Source organism: Arvicanthis niloticus, chromosome Y (assembly GCF_011762505.2).
Source record: "Arvicanthis niloticus isolate mArvNil1 chromosome Y, mArvNil1.pat.X, whole genome shotgun sequence".
Classification (NCBI taxonomy): domain Eukaryota; kingdom Metazoa; phylum Chordata; class Mammalia; order Rodentia; family Muridae; genus Arvicanthis; species Arvicanthis niloticus.
This window is the reverse complement of record NC_133431.1, coordinates 4,315,796-4,333,808: the sequence shown is the minus strand read 5'-3', so window position 1 is coordinate 4,333,808 and position 18,013 is coordinate 4,315,796. Positions and strand designations below refer to the sequence as shown.

At 39.7% G+C, this 18,013-nt stretch overlaps 1 protein-coding gene and 1 pseudogene across 1 annotated transcript in view; both read left to right on the top strand.

Moving 5' to 3' along the window:
• The window catches only part of LOC143437367 (uncharacterized), a 173,446-nt gene that overhangs the window by 54,290 nt on the left and 101,143 nt on the right, over nt 1-18,013 (top strand). The gene's annotated exons all lie outside the window — the stretch shown is intronic.
• Nucleotides 8,507-9,507, top strand: LOC143437316 (bcl-2-like protein 2 pseudogene; annotated as a pseudogene).

Sequence of the window (18,013 nt, the reverse complement as noted above, 5' to 3'; positions counted from 1 at the left end):
AGTGCCTGGAGCTGCCAACTGTGGCATTCTGCAACCTTCAGGAGCCAATTTACATTGTAGGCTTAAAACTTACATTAGTTTAAACAAACAAAACATAAACAAACAAAAAATGTTTAAACCAATGGGTCACTTCAGTTGTGAACTGTGTTAAGAATTAATATTATGAAAATACATTAAACCTTAAAATTTTAAAGGTTCTGGTAGCAGAAGAGGTAGAGGATTAAAACAACAAACAAGCTGTCTTGAGCCCAGTATGTTATCTGTCATGAGCAGGTTGTGATAAGGGTTTAGGGTCCCCGTGGGAAGAGGAGTGACAGGTCCTCTCCACTCAGGAATCCTATACCGAATTGACGGTGAGATGGTCAGTTCCCCGAGAGGGGAGGGAGTATGTCAGAGACAGAGGTTTGATATTTAATTGTTCTTTAATAATGCACAACAAACAATATATTATCACCAATGCTAAAGCTATTGTAACACCGAGGTATTGCCACATTTCCTATGCATTGACTCTATCAATATCAATACAATAAAATAAGCACATGCTTCTGTGCACCTCTTCATCCACATCTTTAATTTTAAAATATGGCTGTCTAATCCCCCAACCCTAACTCAAACCCTGCTTGCTGTGGGGCATATTTCTTAATTACACCTTTTGAAGTGAGAAACCCTTTATTAATCTTGCTCTTTTGAGATGTTCAGATCCACCTTTAATCTGAGCTACAGATTCTTTTGACAACCTACATATATAAAGGGCATTGAACAGGGTGGTGTTTTTATTTATAGTATTTGCCCTACTTTTTTTACAAAACAAAGGTGATTTGTTTGTTTATATGTGTTTTAAAACTGGTATTAGTAAGTACTTATTTCCTCAAAATTCTGGTATTCACTGAAGATCAGCTGTAATATCCTGCAACATGAAATCAACCAGCCCTTGATTTTTCTAATTTACCTTGTCCAATAGCCTTTATTGGGACAGTTTATTACATAACCTTTCTATATACAAAGATTCATTCTCTCTTTGATTTGAGCTATGTTCATCTACAGAATCTGTACTAATACAACTCTGTTTTTTCTCCACTTTTCCACTAATGAAGATGTGCTGGCTACCAATAGTGCTCAACTGTGTTTCTCTTATGTTTCTGGCTTTTCTCCAGGGTTGATTGATACCTGTCATCTGGTGGAAGGAAGCTGTAGTTTCCCTGAGCCCAGCATGAAGCCACAAAACAAGACACTTGTTTCCTAAAATCCCTCTTTAATGTTAATGGTGTTAACATTCTGTCTAAAACACTACCTCACTGTTACCTGGTGACAGCCAGGTATCCTTTCCACAGCTTTCTCTCTTTAAAAAGAGATTGAATATGTTCTATGGGTGTGGGGTAAAGGGATGTCTCAGAAGACTCTTGCCTCAGGCTGAGATATCTCTTCTCCCTAAGGAACCAGCCACAAGACAGTATAGGTATAGTATAGAATATAGTTTATTTAGGACATTGGGAGAGGAGTTAAGAGGGTAGTAGAGGCAGAAAAAGGCAGAGAGAGGCAGAGAGTAGAGAAGTAGAGGCCAGGCATGAGCATGTGGAGGGGGGGGGAAGGGAAGAGCCCAAGAGGGCAAGAGAAAGAGAACAAAAGGTCAATAGATCAAGAGAGGAAGGGGTAAGCAGCCACCTTTACAGGGGGTCAGGCAATAGACAGGTAACCATGGGGAGGAGCACACCTGGCTCTTGCCAGGTAATTGGGGTGAAGTTTAGACAGAATGCTAAGAAATAACTGGGTCATCCTTCCACTTTTGGTTCAAATTGATACCTCCACTGCACACTGAGTACTGGGCTATGGAAACTGTTCACCTTGATTACATGAAGAAGAAGGCAAGTGCTGTGAGGAAAGCTTAGGTAAGGTCTGGAGTCAGGTCCTGGTAAGTGCAGGATCATTGTTCTTGGGGCTGAACAGCAGGCAGCTTAACAGCCAGAGCTGGAATGCTGGGTTCTCCCCCAGGGCTTGGTGGGGTGAGATTCCTCTTTGAAGACAGAAACAAATGCTAATTGGGTGTAAACCACTCCTGAGCTCTTGAAAAGGTCTGATCCTGGCCCAGAGGCACACTTTAACCTTGAGGAGTGGTAAGACTCACTGGCCAATCAAGGCTCCCAGGCAGACCTGTCAATCAGACAAGGAGGCGGGTTCTTCCCAGTGTTATTTTGCAAGTTTGCTGTGCCTGTGCAGGCTTGAATGGTCATCTGTGCCCTGCTCTGATCTCTGCTGTGTTTGCTGTGTGGAGACCTCAGGGAAGCTCTGAAATTGAGTCATGGTGAGCACAGGATCACTGCCCACAATGGGTAGGGGCAGGCGGGTGAGCAGTGGGAGCTGGGGTGCTGGGTCCTCTCTGGAGCTGCATGGGAAGCATCAGCCAGATGTGACCACTTGTGAGGTCCCTGGTGATGCCCCTCATGTGTTAGATCAGGAGGTGACCTCTGAGTAACTTCATGTAAAATCAGCTGTCATGGCTGATTCTGAATCTGCCCCAAACATTTGGACCAGTTGCTTTATTATAAAAACCTGGGTGGTTTCTCTGACTCTGCAGCACATGTGTCCAAACATTTCTGTCTTTTATAGTATACATTAAGAAGATAGGCACAGCTTGGCAGTGGTGGCTCACGCCTTTAATCCCAGCACTTGGGAGGCAGAGGCAGGTAGATTTCTGAGTTTGAACCCAGCCTTTCTACAGAGTGAGTTCCAGGACAGACAGAACTACACAGAGAAACCCTGTCTCAAAAACAAACAAACAAAACCTGTTTTTAAGAAGACAGGCATAAATCTAACAGATCTGCTTTCATACATTACTTGTTTTAGTTTTTCTTAATTTTTTCCATTGCAGATTTTTATGTTGCTTTACTTTTATGTTTAGTGTTTGATTATTATGAAGTAAAGGGACTGTTTTCCCCTCCAATCTCTTGGGTCTTTTGGATGCTTCTTGTACATTAACATGCATGTTCTTTGGTTTAGGAAAATTTGCATTATTATTTTATTGAAAATATTTTCTAAACCTTTGTGCTGAGATTCTTCTTCCTCTATTCCAATCATCTGTAGTTGTCTTTTCTCACATGTTTCAGAAGTCCTAGTTGTTTAGGGTTAGGAAAGTTTTAGAATCCACTTTTTTTTGTTGACCAATGTATTCATTTTGTCCTATTCTTCTTTAATGTCTGAGACTCTTCTTTCCTGTTCCCTGGGTGAACCTTGCCTCTGCAGTTGTCAGTGCACAGGTAATTTCAATGCTCTGCTCTCAGCGACTTAGCAACTGCTTAAGTCATTCCCTGCCTCCATCACCTGCTGCTGTTGTCAGGTGTGCTTTATATACACGGACCACCAGCTACACAGCTCTCTCTGTTTGTTCCCTGTCTCTGTTCTCTGCACATGCCTCCTCTATTCTCTTTCTCTACTCTCAGGGCTCTCTTTCTGCTCCCTGTCTGTGTGCCTGTCTGCAGGTCCTCTTCTGTGCCTCTATCCCTTCCTCAGGTTCTTACTCATCTCCCTTCCCCCAAACAACGTCTTTTTTTTTTTTTTTTTTTTTTTGTGGTTTTTGAAACAGGGTTTCTCTGTGTAATCCTGGCTGTCCTGGAACTCACTCTGTAGACCAGGCTGACCTCAAACTCAGAAATCCACCTGCCTCTGCCTCCCAAGTGCTTGGACTAAAGGCATGTGCCACCACTGCCTGGCTAAACAATGTCTTTTGTACCTTATCTGTTGCTCGTTTTTATTTCTCAAGACCTGCTGTGATAGGATAGCTTGGATATTTTGGTGACATATTTTCCTGGTTATTATATTCCTATGCTGGTGTCTAGGCCTCTGGGTTTAAGGTGATTATAGATTTACATACTGATTTCTGGATTTGTCTTGCTTGGTTGGAAATTTTGTTCCTAGGTTGCTGTTTGATGTCTGGATTTACAAAGAGAGTTGCCTGAGTGTTGCTTCTTTTACTGACATGTTTGGTGGGTATCCTGAATAGGGAATGCTGGTAATGTTAGGAGCAGGGAGAAGAAGTGGGCAGGAAGAGATGATCTTCGCATCCACAAGGAGACATAGTCAGGACAGAGGTAAAGCTGCCTCTGGTGTTTAGTACAGTGCTAGGGGAAACTGTGATCATTGCATCTGGGATAACAGACAGTGTGGTAGATTTATAGAAAGCTTACCTTGTGTCCTGGCAGGTAAAGCATGTGGTTGAACAGGGACTGTCTGCCCAAGTGGGGCTGAGACACAGGGATGAGGCAGGAAAGGAAGGGCAGGTGGGGATTGTCTATCTTACCTATAAGAGGCATGCACAGGGAGAGAGGCAACTTTCACTGGTATTCTGTCTCAGAGTAAGTGCAACTGACATTAGGATCTGCAGTAAGAGATACTGAGGTAGGTCTTTGGATAAAGTACCTTTTCTACTGCAGTGCATGGCTTGTGGTTGAACAGGAGCATCTTGCAATAATAAGGACCTCAGGCACAAAGATGAGTTTGTAAAGCCCAATCAATTCTGTTTTAGAGAGTGCACGAAGTCTATTTGAGCAAACATCCTATGACAATCCCCGCTTGTCAACAGCTAGTCAAGGTACAACTGCAGGGTTAAGCTTCATGTAGATAACTAATTCACCTTACAGAGAAAAAGTTAGTCTACCCATCATGGTTGTCTGATGGTTTTGCCCCCTTGATTGGTCCTGCAGATTATGCCAGATATGTAGTTTTTAAAATATTAAGTTGATGACCTGTATGTTAATGTCTCAATCTTTCTGTAACTACAATAAATACCCAGCACCCCTAGACTTGGTTTCTTAGTTTTGATCTCATGTGAGGCTGACTGGTGAGAATTTTTATTACAGAGCTCATAATAAGGACCTCCCTGTGTTTGCATTGTAATGGGCTCCTTGTTGGTCTTTGGGGTCTCTGTGAGTTGGACATAACATCTTAGTGTATTGACCCAAGATCCTCATGACTCCCAAACAAAAGATTGAAAGGCTGTTTGTTAACATGCACCATTGTTGTTTTTGGGTCAGTGGCTTGCCTGCTAGATTTGTTTCTGTGTGCCTTGGTTTTCAGGTTTTTCTTGAGTATATGTGGAGGGAGATGACTAAATTGAATGTGAAACCCTGCTAGAGTGGATACACTGGAGAGTCATAGCCCCAAAGTGCTTCAAAGATGTTCCAGAGACTGGTATTCTGGACAGTGTGCCTCTGGTCTAAATTTCTGGGAAGGTTAGAGGAGACTTTGAACCCTGCTACAGGACTCATACCTGCTGCCATCTTGTTTTCTTTCTTCTTCATCTTTTTTTTAAATGATTTCTTTTTATTGTCTTTTTTGTTTGTTTGTTTGTTTGTTTGTTTTTGTTTTTCGAGACAGGGTTTCTCTGTGTAGCCCAGGCTGTCCTGGAACTCATTCTGTAGACAAGGCTGGCCTATGCCATCCTGTTTTCCTATTCTCCTCTGTACAAGTGGAGGAATCTGCTGGGTAGCCTTTACCGCCCCCTTGTGGCTGTCTGTTATGTGTGTAGCACTTTATTATTCTGTGACTGAGGAAATGAGACTGTTTCCATTCCAGTTGATTTAGTTACTGACCCCATACCTTGGGTTAAATCCTTCTTACCAACAAAACTAATACCCATTGACTAGTCCATGACAGAAAACTCTTCAAGACAGCATCCAGGGCACAATCGCTTTCTTTCTACCTTGTTTTACAGGGTGGAAAGGACAAAGACCTCATTTTCCCTCACCTTTCATTCTACCCTCTGCCCAGTCTATATGTGACTCTGTAGTTTTGGAGTTGTCATTAGATGGAAGGTTGTTCTTCATTCCAACAGAGTTAGGATATCTTCCTTGGACCAGAGATCCTGCCCTTTGGGGAGGCCATTTCCAAGTCTGTGGGGCAATCTGCTTCTCTATCCACCTTCCAGCTGTTTTAGCCACATCTTTCGTAGCACTGGCCTGAGAACCCAGGGTTAAAGACACCTCTCCCCAGGTCAGCACAGCCTATGAGCTCCCCATTCCAGTGTATCCTTCCCTGCTCTGAACCAGATGCCCTCCCTATTTTGTCCTGGCTCAGCCACAACTTCAAGTCCCTCATGGGGTGGCAGGGGCTCCTGTAATTGATATGGTTAAACCATTGATTTTTGTGGTGTAACAACCTCCTCATTTATTCTTGTGTCTATGTTATAGTTGTTTTCAGTTCTCAGCATTTCAGGCTACAGTCATCTGAAAGAACCTCAATTCAGGGCATGTCCTCATCAGAATGGCTGGTTGCTACGTCTGTGAGAGATAGTATTGATGATTGATTAGGAAGGCTCTTCCACTGAGGGTGGCAATATCTCTAAGCAAGTGGTCCAGGGCTGGATGAGAGAGCAGGCTGAGCATGAGACAGTGAGCAAGCAAGAGAGCAAGCCAGGAGACAGTGTGTGTCCATGCTTTTTGCCTTCAGTTTCAAATCTAAGCTCCCAAAATGATGGACTGTGATCTGACAGAACCATGTACAACAGCCACTTATTACCTGAGATGCTTTTGCTCAGAGCATTCAATCACAGCAGCAGAGTAGCAAGTTAGAACAACAACAACAAAATGGTATCCAGATGTGATTATGCTGCTGGACAGAATCTATGTTCCCTTTTGAAGGAATGTGGAGAATATCACAAACTGAGATGGCAAAATCATAGAGAGCTGTACATGGATCTTAACCAGTTGTTCTCATAGGACATGGAAGCTTGGGTGTTGACAGTAATGCAGCCAAAGGTAGTTGAGGTTGTGCTTGTTCAGTGGAAAATAGACTCTGAGAAAACTTTAGTTAGATGTCATTTGTGTGATATTTTTGTCAAAAATCTTGCCTACTTTGGCTTATGCCCTGAGACATTGAGTAGGGTAAAATTTAAAACTAATATGCTGATTTGTATATTTTTATTTTATTTATATGTATTGTTTACTTTTCCCATTTATTTATATATTTCCTTATATCTCAGTTACTACCCCCTCCCCATTCCATCTTCCACAGTACCTCATCACTGACTCCTTTTTTCTCCCCAGGGAGAGTTGGGGGCCACTTGAGTATCCCCCAGTCATGGCATGTCAAGTCTCTGCAGGGTTAAGCACATCCTCTCCTACTGAGGTCAGACATGCCAGCCAAGTATGGGGAACAGTGTGGACAGACAGGCAACACCTTAAGGGACATCCCCCACTGCGAGGGTTGGGGAACCCATGTGAAGACTGAGTAGCACATAAAGTACATATAATACTGGGGACCTCTGTCCATCCTGTATATACTCTTTGGTGGGTGACTCAGTCTCTGAGAGTCTCCTAGGGCCCAGGTTAGTTAACTCTGATGTTCTTCTTATGAACTTCCTGTTTTAAAGGCAAATAGTTGGGTCTGTCTTACACTTTCAAGTGTTTAGTTCATGACCAACATAACAGGTAATAGGGGCCAACTGAAGAAGGCATCACTGAGGCTAACTCAATCCTGGCAGGACAAATTTAAAATATAAATTAAAAATAAAATAAATAAAATATAAACTGTAAAATAAAGTTTAAAATTTAAAATATATAATAAAATAAGATGTAAAATATAAAACATAAATATAAAATATAATATAAATATAATTTTAAAATATAAATTAATAAAATAAAGTAAAATATAAAGTATAAAATAAAGTTTAAAATTCAAAATATATAATAAAATATGAAATGTAAAATATAAAATTTAAATTCAAAGTACAAAAATAAAATAAAGTATAAAATAAAAAATAAAAACGTAAAATGTAAAATAATATAAAAATAAAATATAAATATAAAGTATAAGTATAATAATATTTTAAATTTTATATTTTATTTTTAATTTTAGATTTTATATTTCTAATATCTTAGAAAAAACTTTCCCTGGTATGCAATACCTAATAAGGTAATAGGACCCGATAATGGACCTGTCTTTGTTGCCCAGGTAAGTCAGGAACTAGCCGCCCAGCTGTGGATGAATTAGAAATTGTGCATTTAGGCCCCAGATTTTAGGACAGGTAGAGAAAATGAATAGAACTCTAACAGAGACCTGGACTGACTTGGCCTTGGAGACTAGTGGGAGTGATTAGACAGTACTCCTTCCCTTTGCCTCATTCCAGGTTCAGAACACCCCAGGGACTGGTTAAATCCTGTGTGGGAGCTTTCACTGCTCACTGACACAGGGGGGCACTCAATCCTTTTCTTCTTTTCATTTTTTTCTTTTTTCTTTTTTTATTCCTTTTTTCTCTTTTTTTCTTTTTTCTTTTTTTATCCTTTTTTCCCCTTTTTCTTTTTTGCATTTTTTCTTTTTTCTCTTTTTTTTCTTTTTTTTCTTTTTTTCTTCTTTCTTTTTATTCTTTTTTCCTTTTTTTCTCTTTCTTTTTTTTTCTTCTTTTTCCTTTTTTTTTTCTTGTTTTTCTTTTTTTTTTTCTATTTTCTTTTTTCTTCATGGCACTCAATCCTAATATTGTTCTTTCCAAATCCCTGTTTGCCCACATGAAAGCATTCGAGGTGGCTCAACATATGAGACCAGAGGCCTGAGCACCAGTTCCAAGCAGGAAACGCAGTCTGACATCACTGAGCTGGAAACTTGGAACCCAGCTGAATGCACCTGATGATGACCCCAGCCTCAACCCCAGATACACGGGCTCTAGTGGCCGACTTTGTAGGCTACAAGCTAAGGCAGAAGGGTTATGTCCGAGGAGCTGGCCCAGGAGAAGGCCCAACAGCCGACCCGCTACACCAAGCCATGCGGGCGGCTGGAGATGAATTGGAGACCCGCTTCCGGTGCACCCTCTCTGAGCTGGTTGCTCAACTACACGTGACCCCAGGCTCAGCTCAACAATGCTTCATCCAGGTTTCTGAGGAACTATTCCAAGGAGGCCCCAACTGGGGCCGTCTTGTGGCATTCTTTGTCTTTGGGGCGGCCCTGTGTGCTGAGAGTATAGACAAAAACTTAGAGCCATTGGTGAGGCAAATACAGGATTGGATGGTGGCCTATCTAGAAATACACCTGGCTGACTGGATCCACAATAATGGCGGCTGGATGGAGTTCACAGCCCTGTATGAGAACAGGGCCCTGAAAAAGACATGGTGTCTACGGGAAGGGAACTGGATGTCAGTAAAGACAATGCTGAAAGGGGCCGTGACACTGGGGGCCCTGATATCTGTAGGGGTCTTTCTTACATTGGTTTTTCTTCATCCACGCTGGTGAACTTTTGTTAGAGAAAGGGTAACTGCTGTTCAGATTTTAGTGTTATGCCATCGATATCAAACTTTAGTCAGGAAAATGAAAGTTATGATGATACTGAAGTTTAAATTTTCCAAAAATTTACGTTAGAAGTGTGGTGGGAGCGGGCCTATGAATAGTTAAGTTTTTATGATTAAAAACCTAATGGAATATTAACAATGTGGTAAAGCCTTTGCGTGTCATAGTTCTTTACACATACACAAAGAAATTACACTGGAGAGAATCCTCATTAATGTAATCACTGGGGAAAAACTGACAATTCACTTTTATCTGCGAATACATAATAGAACACATTCAAGAGAGTGACTCAGTGTCATCAAGGTGCTAAGCCCTTGCACTGCACAGTCATCACCCATTACATAAAAGAACACATACTAGAGAGAAACTGAATGTCATGAATGAGGTAAAGCCTTTCCAGGACACAGTCATCTCTGAATACACAAAAGAAAATGTGCAGAGTGAAATTTATGAATGTTGTCAATGTGATAAACCTATGCATGTCACTGTACTCTCCAAACACTTAAAGGAACACACGCTTTAGAGAAACCTTACAGATGTAATGAATGTGGTAAAGCCTGTGCATATCTCTGTAGTCTCCAAAGACATAAAAGAACACAAACTGAGCAGAAACCTTTTGATTGTTCTAAAGTTGGAAAATCGTTTACATGCCACAGTGGTTTCTGAATACAGAAATGAACACATATGAGAGAGAAACCATCTGAAAGTAATTAACATGTTAAAGCCTCTGCACGTCCTAATCATATTTAAATGCATGAAAGAATTCATAGTTGAAGTAAACTGTGGTGATTTAAATATACTTGACCCTAAAAAGTGGCAATATTAAGAGATGTGCCTTGTGGGAGTAGATGTTACCTTTTTGAAGGAAGTGAATTACTATGGTTGTGGTTTCTGGAGCTCAGGCCAGTACAAAACAGACCCTCCTGCCACTTGGCTGGAAGAAAGTCTCTTCTTGGATGCCTTCTCATGAAGATGCAGAACTCTCAGCTTCTTCTCCAGCATCATGGCTGCCTGCATGCTGACATTCTGCCTGCTATGATGGCAATGGACTAAACATTTGAAAGTGTAAGGCAGACTGAATTAACTATTTGCCTTTAAAACAGTTGCCTTGGTCACAGTGTCTCTTCTTAGCAATGGAAATTCTAAGACAGAAGTTGGTACCCCAGACTTAAGTATTCTTATTGGTAGGCCTGACCATGCTTTTGTTGAAAGCAATGTGGGTTTTTAGACTTTGCATTTGTACATGCATTAAGTGAACTTCATGGGCCGTCCTAGTAGAACACATATGACCTAAGTGTAGTTTGAACTTTGCATAGAATTTTTATAATGTATTGCTGAAGAATGCTGTTGTGTTTTGTTCTCATCTGAAGGTAAACAGGTTTATTTTGTAAACTGGATTGACAGAGGAAGTCTCAGGAAAGCCAAGCATAGCTTTTAGCCTGTGATTACTCTCATGGTGATTGTTTTGATCATGCTTAGTAATCTTAGAAAGAAAAAATATGAAATGTTAGCTTCAAAGAGAAAATCTCACCAGGAAGTTGAATGAAGCTAAATCCTATGATCAAAGACACACAATGGCATTAAAGAAATGGTGATATTATGGCAAGATTCCATTCACCTAAACATATGGAGGTGAAGTTGTATGGATGAGAACTGTATAATGTTAGGCATTATTATTAACTGGTTATTGTTTTTATGTGGACATAAGAGGATAAAAGTATGTGTCAAATTGAGAATTGATGGATTGTGATTACTATACAGGGATTTCAATTTAAAATCTACAAGGATATAGGATATACTTAGGTCCAGGCATGGTGGTACACACCTTAAACCTCTGGAGATGAACGTCAAGCAGATATCTGATTCAAGTCATCCTGGTACAGAACAAGTTTAGGTAATGAAAAGGTTAGATTTGGGCAGAGTGTTACACACATATTACTCAACATTCAGAAGATAGAGCCATGCAGATCTGAGTCCAAGGTTCATCTATAGAGTAAGTTCAAGGACAGCCGAGCTTAGGCAGTGAAGTTGTTGAAAACTAGAAAGCTGGTGATGATGTAATAGAAGGGGCGATGTTTGGGCCCCAGCAGGCAGAGGAACTCAGGAACTTTGTCCATGTGGCTCTGCTTTTAGAGGAAAGAATAGAAGGGACAACTGAGACCATTGATGCTGGTTGGCTGTAGTTAGAAAATTAGTGGGGATGAAGAAGAAACCAGCACCACTGAAGTAACATATTCTATTAAGTGTTTTCTGAGAGGACAAAGAAGTTGTATTCCAGAGGTAGCCAAGGTTGTCCCTTGTGGTGCAGCTTGACTCAGTCCTATGCAAGACTCACCCAGGTGGCACAGGTTTTAAGGCATGAATGTTTCATGCAGTGCAGGTGAGGCTTGGCACCTTGAAGGGAGCATGAGAGGAACACAGTCAAGACTGTCACAGAAGAACCCAGCACATTGAAGATGTCAGTCCCTTGGGATGAGCAGAAAGAATAGCAGCAGCAGTTGAGAGGAGTCAAGCAGGACCTAGTGTACCATAGAGGGAAGAGCTAGAGAGAGACCCAGCTTCTTTGGAGCAGTGCAGAAGATCATCCGTGGATCCCAGATACTGGAACAAGAAGATGTAATTTTGAAGTTACTTTGGAGACCCCAAGTGTTTTAGATTCCAGAGCTGTGGGATACCTTCTTAGAAAAACTAGTTTTAGGAAATAAAATCAGCCAAAGAGAAAGAATTGTGTTCCAGTGAGCAAAGCAGGAAGGAGTTGGAGATCTGAAGAACGCTTTGACATCAGACATGGAGATGCAGTGTTTGGAGATTGCCTTGCCGGCTTTTGGTCTTCTTTTGGCCCAGTATTTCCTCACAATGGTAATTAAGAATGAAGACCTATATCCTGTGAATTTGGATGGATATTATGTGCTATATTTATGAATGTATAGGAGATTACAGTTACATGATTGGAATGATCTCAGAAAAGACTTTGAACTTTAGACTTTTAACATTTATGAGACTTCTATAGATGATGAGGACTTTTTAATTTGAACCTCACATATTTTGTATTATGCTATTTTTAAATATGGTCCCCATACACTCATGTGTTTGCACAATCATATGGGGGCCAGGTAGTGGAATGTGGTAGTATAAATATGCTTGTCTCAGGGAGTGGGAGGAAGTTATTATGAGATGTGGCCTTGGAGGAAGTGCATCACTGAAGGCTTTGAAGTTCCACCCAGTGCAGAATGGGCCCCCCTACTAGCTCCCAGGCAGACAGTCTCTTCCTGGCTGCCTTTGGATCAAGAAGCAAAACTCTCAGCTTCTTCGCCAGCATCATGTTTTCTTTCATGCCTGCCTTGCTTCCTGCTATGATGAAAAAGGACTAAATCTCTGAAATTGTAACCCAGTCCCAATTAAACTGTTGGTTTTATAGAAGTTGCCTTGTTCATGACTTCTCTTCTTAGCAATGGAAACAGTAAGACAGAAACCCTGTGAGTGTATTTAATACAGTCTAGCCTTTGCACAATTCTCTAGTCTTCATTATCATGAAAGAATAAGTGCTAGAGTCTAAGCATGCCCCCTTCCCCCCCGTCCCGCCCCCGTGACACAGGACACGCCTTCTGAGTCTTAAACACGCCCCCAGAGTCCTAGACATGCACCCTGTTACTCAGGACATGCCTCCAATGACTCAGGACATTCTCCCTGAGTCTTAAACCCACCCTTGTGACTCTGGACAGAGTTCTAAACAGGCTCCCTGTGTCATAGGACACACCCCAACTGAATCTTAAGCAAACTCTCTGTGACTCTGGACACGCCCCTTGATTCTTAAGCTTGCCCCTTTGTGACTCAGGACATGCCCCTGTCACTCTTGACACACCTCCTGAGTCTTAAGCACACCCCCTGTGTATCATGACACACCTTCTGAGTTTTAAGCATACCCACTGTGACTCAGGGCTTGCCTCCTCAATCTTTAACATATCCTCTGTGACTCAGGACATGCCCCTGAGTCTTAAGCTTACCCCCTGTGACTCTGGACTGGCCTCCTGAGTGCTAAACATGCACCCTGTGACTCAGGACATGCCCACTGAGTTTTACACACATCCCCCTGTGTCTCAGGTCACACCCTTGAGTCTTAAACACACCTTCTGTGACTCAGGACACACCCCCAGAGTCCTAATGGACATGTTTAGTATAATGAAGCCTTTGCACACCTCTGGAGTCTTCATCATTATGAAACTATTCATACTGGACAGTGGTTACATACTGTGCTAAAGCCTTTACATCATGGGGTCCACTGAGATCCAACACAACTTAACCACAGGACAACGCAAATGATAAGAATTTATTGTAATCAAGTCACTGCTGATAAATCAGAGCCACAAAATTACACTCAGAAGGTTAGCTGCAATACGCCAGCCTCAGCCCCACCCTGAACCAGAAAGTTATATAGCTTCCAAAAGTCAAAACCACAAAGTCCTGTGCCAAGTTACACCTATATTTTTCTCCCCATCACGTTTTTTTGTTGTTGTTGTTGTTACTTTATATCCAATGATACAGAATGTAGGTTGTATGGTCAACATTATCACAGCCATTTGTTCTTTTATGGTTAGGAACATGCATTCTATTTTGAGAACTAAAGCATGAATAACAGAGATTATTGTTAGGAATGAAGACCCCAAACTTGGGAGACCCTTACTCCAGTCTCGGGAAGTAAAGGCCACCCACAAACTCACAGGACACCATACCTGGATGCAATCAGCAGAGGTTTATTAGGGAGGAGAGTTGACAACCAACAGTCAAACAGCTCACTCTCACAAGAGTAGAGTTTGACAAAAGACCAGCAGGCTGAGGGGCATTTTAAAAATTGAAAATCATAAACCAGGGGAGTGAGAAGGGAGGATGAGGGGTTGCCAAAGAAACATAACATAAAAATAGTGGAATATTCCAGAGGAGCTCAAACCTAAATGATTCAGGATCATGTAGAAAGCACTCTGCAACCCATTCCTTCCTCACAAAAATGTGGTCTTGCCATGTCACTTGTTCAACTATTTTTTGATTAATTAGTTGATCCAATTTTTAAGTCCTTGCTTTTTGGACAGTTAACCAGTAAACAGATAGTGGTGAGATGGCTCAGAAAACCAGGGTTCAAGTTCCAGCAAAAATATGGTGGCTCATGACAAATGGATCTGATGCCCTCTGCTGGCATGCCAGGGTACCTGCAGAAAAAAGCCATCTAAATTGGCCATAAGAATTAGCAATCAGTTAACCAGTAAAGGGCAATTTCACTTAGACTATCTTAGTATTACTTGGTGAGGTAGCCCGTGGAGTGTCTAATACTTGAGTTGTTTTATTTGTTATTTAGGGGAAAAGGGCAAGGGATCTATTAAGTTCTACTTTCAGAATAAGCTGGGGCTAAAGAGATGGCACAATTGTTAAGACTGCTTGCTGCTCTTGCAGAGGAGCAGAGTTTAGTTTGGTTACCCATTGAACCAGAAGCAGAAATTTTAAGGCATATTTGGAGAAATATTTAGTACACTTATCCATGGTTTCAGTTACTTGCACCTATAGTCCACTTCAGAAAATTGTGTGTGTGTATGTTCATGTCTATGTGTGTATTTGTGTGTGTATGTGTGTATCAGCTGTAATCCAACAACGCTACATGGAAACTTCCAGAAAACACTCCATAAGTTTAAATCAATACTGTTCTTAGCTGTACGTTGTCACCTCTTATCACCTCACACTATTTTGTCAAAATGAATCATCCATCTTGCTTTATAAACTAGAATAGGGTCCAGACCTTGGGCACCTTGACATCAGGATAGGAAGCTGAGAAAAGTAGTCATACACAAGCCTGAACCTCTTCTTGCCTCTGCAGCAGTCTGCAGTGTTTATGATTTATTGAAAAGCCTCAGGTGTATGGGGATCATGAATTGCAGTCGGGATTTGCTTTCAGAAATGCCATCTAGGAGCCCAATGAACAAACAGAAAAATGTACAACGGTAAACATTCTTTTAACATTCAGGTCTGACTTTGATTTTTCGTTTTGCTACTTAATTCCTGTGAGAATTTAGAAGGGGTAGAGGAACCATTCTGAGCCTTGGTCTCCTTATACACAAAGGAGGATACTAGGACTTCTCTTACATGATGTCTGTGCAGATCAGCTGCGATAACCTTTATGGAGCTTAGCTAAATGTCACTAACCATCAAAGCTATAGTTCGCTACCAGACCTCTCTCCTGAACATCTTAGTTTTAACTGTGCACCAGGGCATCTCCACTTCGAATCTATTCTAAGGCAAATTTAACAAAGCACTAACAAAACTCCTGTATATAAACTATTTTGACTCTGAAAACCTGTAACATGTGAAGTCTTTTCCAACCATTTTAACATGAACCCATCCTTTTAGATTTCAGGCTCAAAAATCTCATGAGCCATACCATTCTCAGCAATTCTAATTCTCATGTGAGGCAACTTCATCTTTACTTGCTCCTGTAATACTCTCCTAATGCTACGACCTTTCCTGACCACATTATGATCTGATCAACATTGTCAGATTTAATACACAGCCAAGCTCACATCTATGCTAAGATCATGCTCAACATACATGTATCGTTCAAAATAAATGTGTAATTCCTGACAATAATCCCATGTGCTCTGCCTTCTCTCTAACTCTGATTCTTAGCATTTACTTTCCTTTGTTACATTCTTGACTTTCTTGGAACAAGTTAGATGAATCCCCATGTCATGATTTACTATGGCTCATTTCCCCTACTTGAAAACAAGTCTAGATACTCTGGCTACATATATATATATATATATATATATATATATATATATATATATATATATATATATTACATAGATATATTACATATATGACATACATATATTATATATTACGTATATTATATAAATTACACATATATTACATACATACATTACATATATCACATACATATATTACACATATTACATATATATTATATATCACATACATCACATACATATATTACATACACATATATTATATATTACATATATTACACATATTACATGCATATATTAAAGATTATACATATATCATATTTATTTCATATATTACATACATATATTACATATATTATATACACATATAAATTATATATTATATATTACATATATATTACATATATTACATACAGATATATATTACACATATATATTAATATATGTGTAATACATACATATATATTACATATATATAATATATATGTAAGATCTTCAAATTTATTATTGAAAACTAACAGACTATGTTTTTAAAAACAGCATATTACCTGCAACCTACTCCTAATATCTGTTGGAGTGACCTATGCTCCTTATTAGAGGATCAGTTCAGTTCTACAGGGGCTTGTACTGCAGAGTGCTGCACTTTCTTTTTGTCATTTTTAAATTTTTTCAGACAATTACATTTCCCCCTTTCCTTTCCTCCTATATACTGCCCTTCTTTACCTTTTATTCATTTCCTCCATGAATCTAGTTATTGCCGTGTGCCTCTGTGTGTGCCCGTGTGCATATTCCTAAGCACATAAATATTCCCTAAGTAATTTACATTTAGTAATTCAGTATTACAGAATGAACAGATAAATGTTTTCACAGCTAGGTGTCTGTAAACAATATTTTGCAAAGGGCAATTGTATTGTACAAGAAAAGTGCTGAAATAATTTGTAGGCAATTTACAGAAAAGAGACTCTTAAAGGAATGGAAAAGGAAATCACATATGCTAAGAAGCAAAAAATGTAAATTATATAAGAAGCATATGTAAAATTAAATTTAAAAGTATAATTAAAAATTAAATTAAAAATTAAAAATGTAAATTATATTAATGCCCATTAAGTAGACAATGAGCAACACACAATTACCAAATACAAAAATGCAACAGAACCTGAGATTTAAAAGGCAGTACGGCTGGGACTGGTGCTGTATACATCTAATCTCAGCCCTTGGAAGGAGGATCTGAAGTCCATATCTGTGAGTTCAGTCAGCTTGGTCTACATAGCCAGTTCTACATTAGCTGGGATTACATAATAAGACCCTAGGCCAAAAAGAGTTACAAGAGGCTGATTAATCAGCGATGAAATAAAGCATTTGCCTGACTTTCTACCTCAATTTTTGACTTTGTACCTCAAGTACAGAAACAAGACACTTCTGTGACAGGGAAATGTAAACACTGATAATATAGTAAATAACAATAGGTGTATAGACATTAGACATTTCCACTTAGAGACAAATGATATAAATAAAAAAATATAGATGTAAGATTGACTTCAAAATAACCTGGAGAAGCTGAGGTAGAAGAAAGCAGATGGGACTCTGCTTTCTTTCTTTAGACATAAACACCAGAGGAAATCAAAATACTTGCTTTTTGTAATATTATTTTCTATCATTTATTATTTTAAATGTTCAATAAGAGTACAAGTTAAATTTATTATGGTTAATCTAATCAGGTTTTGAAAGCATGTCGTGTACATGCTTTAAATAAAAATACTGCCTCTGATTTAAATGTTCTTAAACCAGTTGAAAAAAGTCAATCTTAATACTATTCAGTATGTTGTAAACTTAAGAACAAAACCAGTTGATAATGTTTATGATTATACACAGGACTTAAACTGAACTGATTGTCCCTCTCCATGAACATAATTGAACCAATAGAAAAACACTGAACACTAAACCTACTGGATATTTTTCTAAAAGAAAATCCATGTTTGTAAAATACAACATTTCGTCTT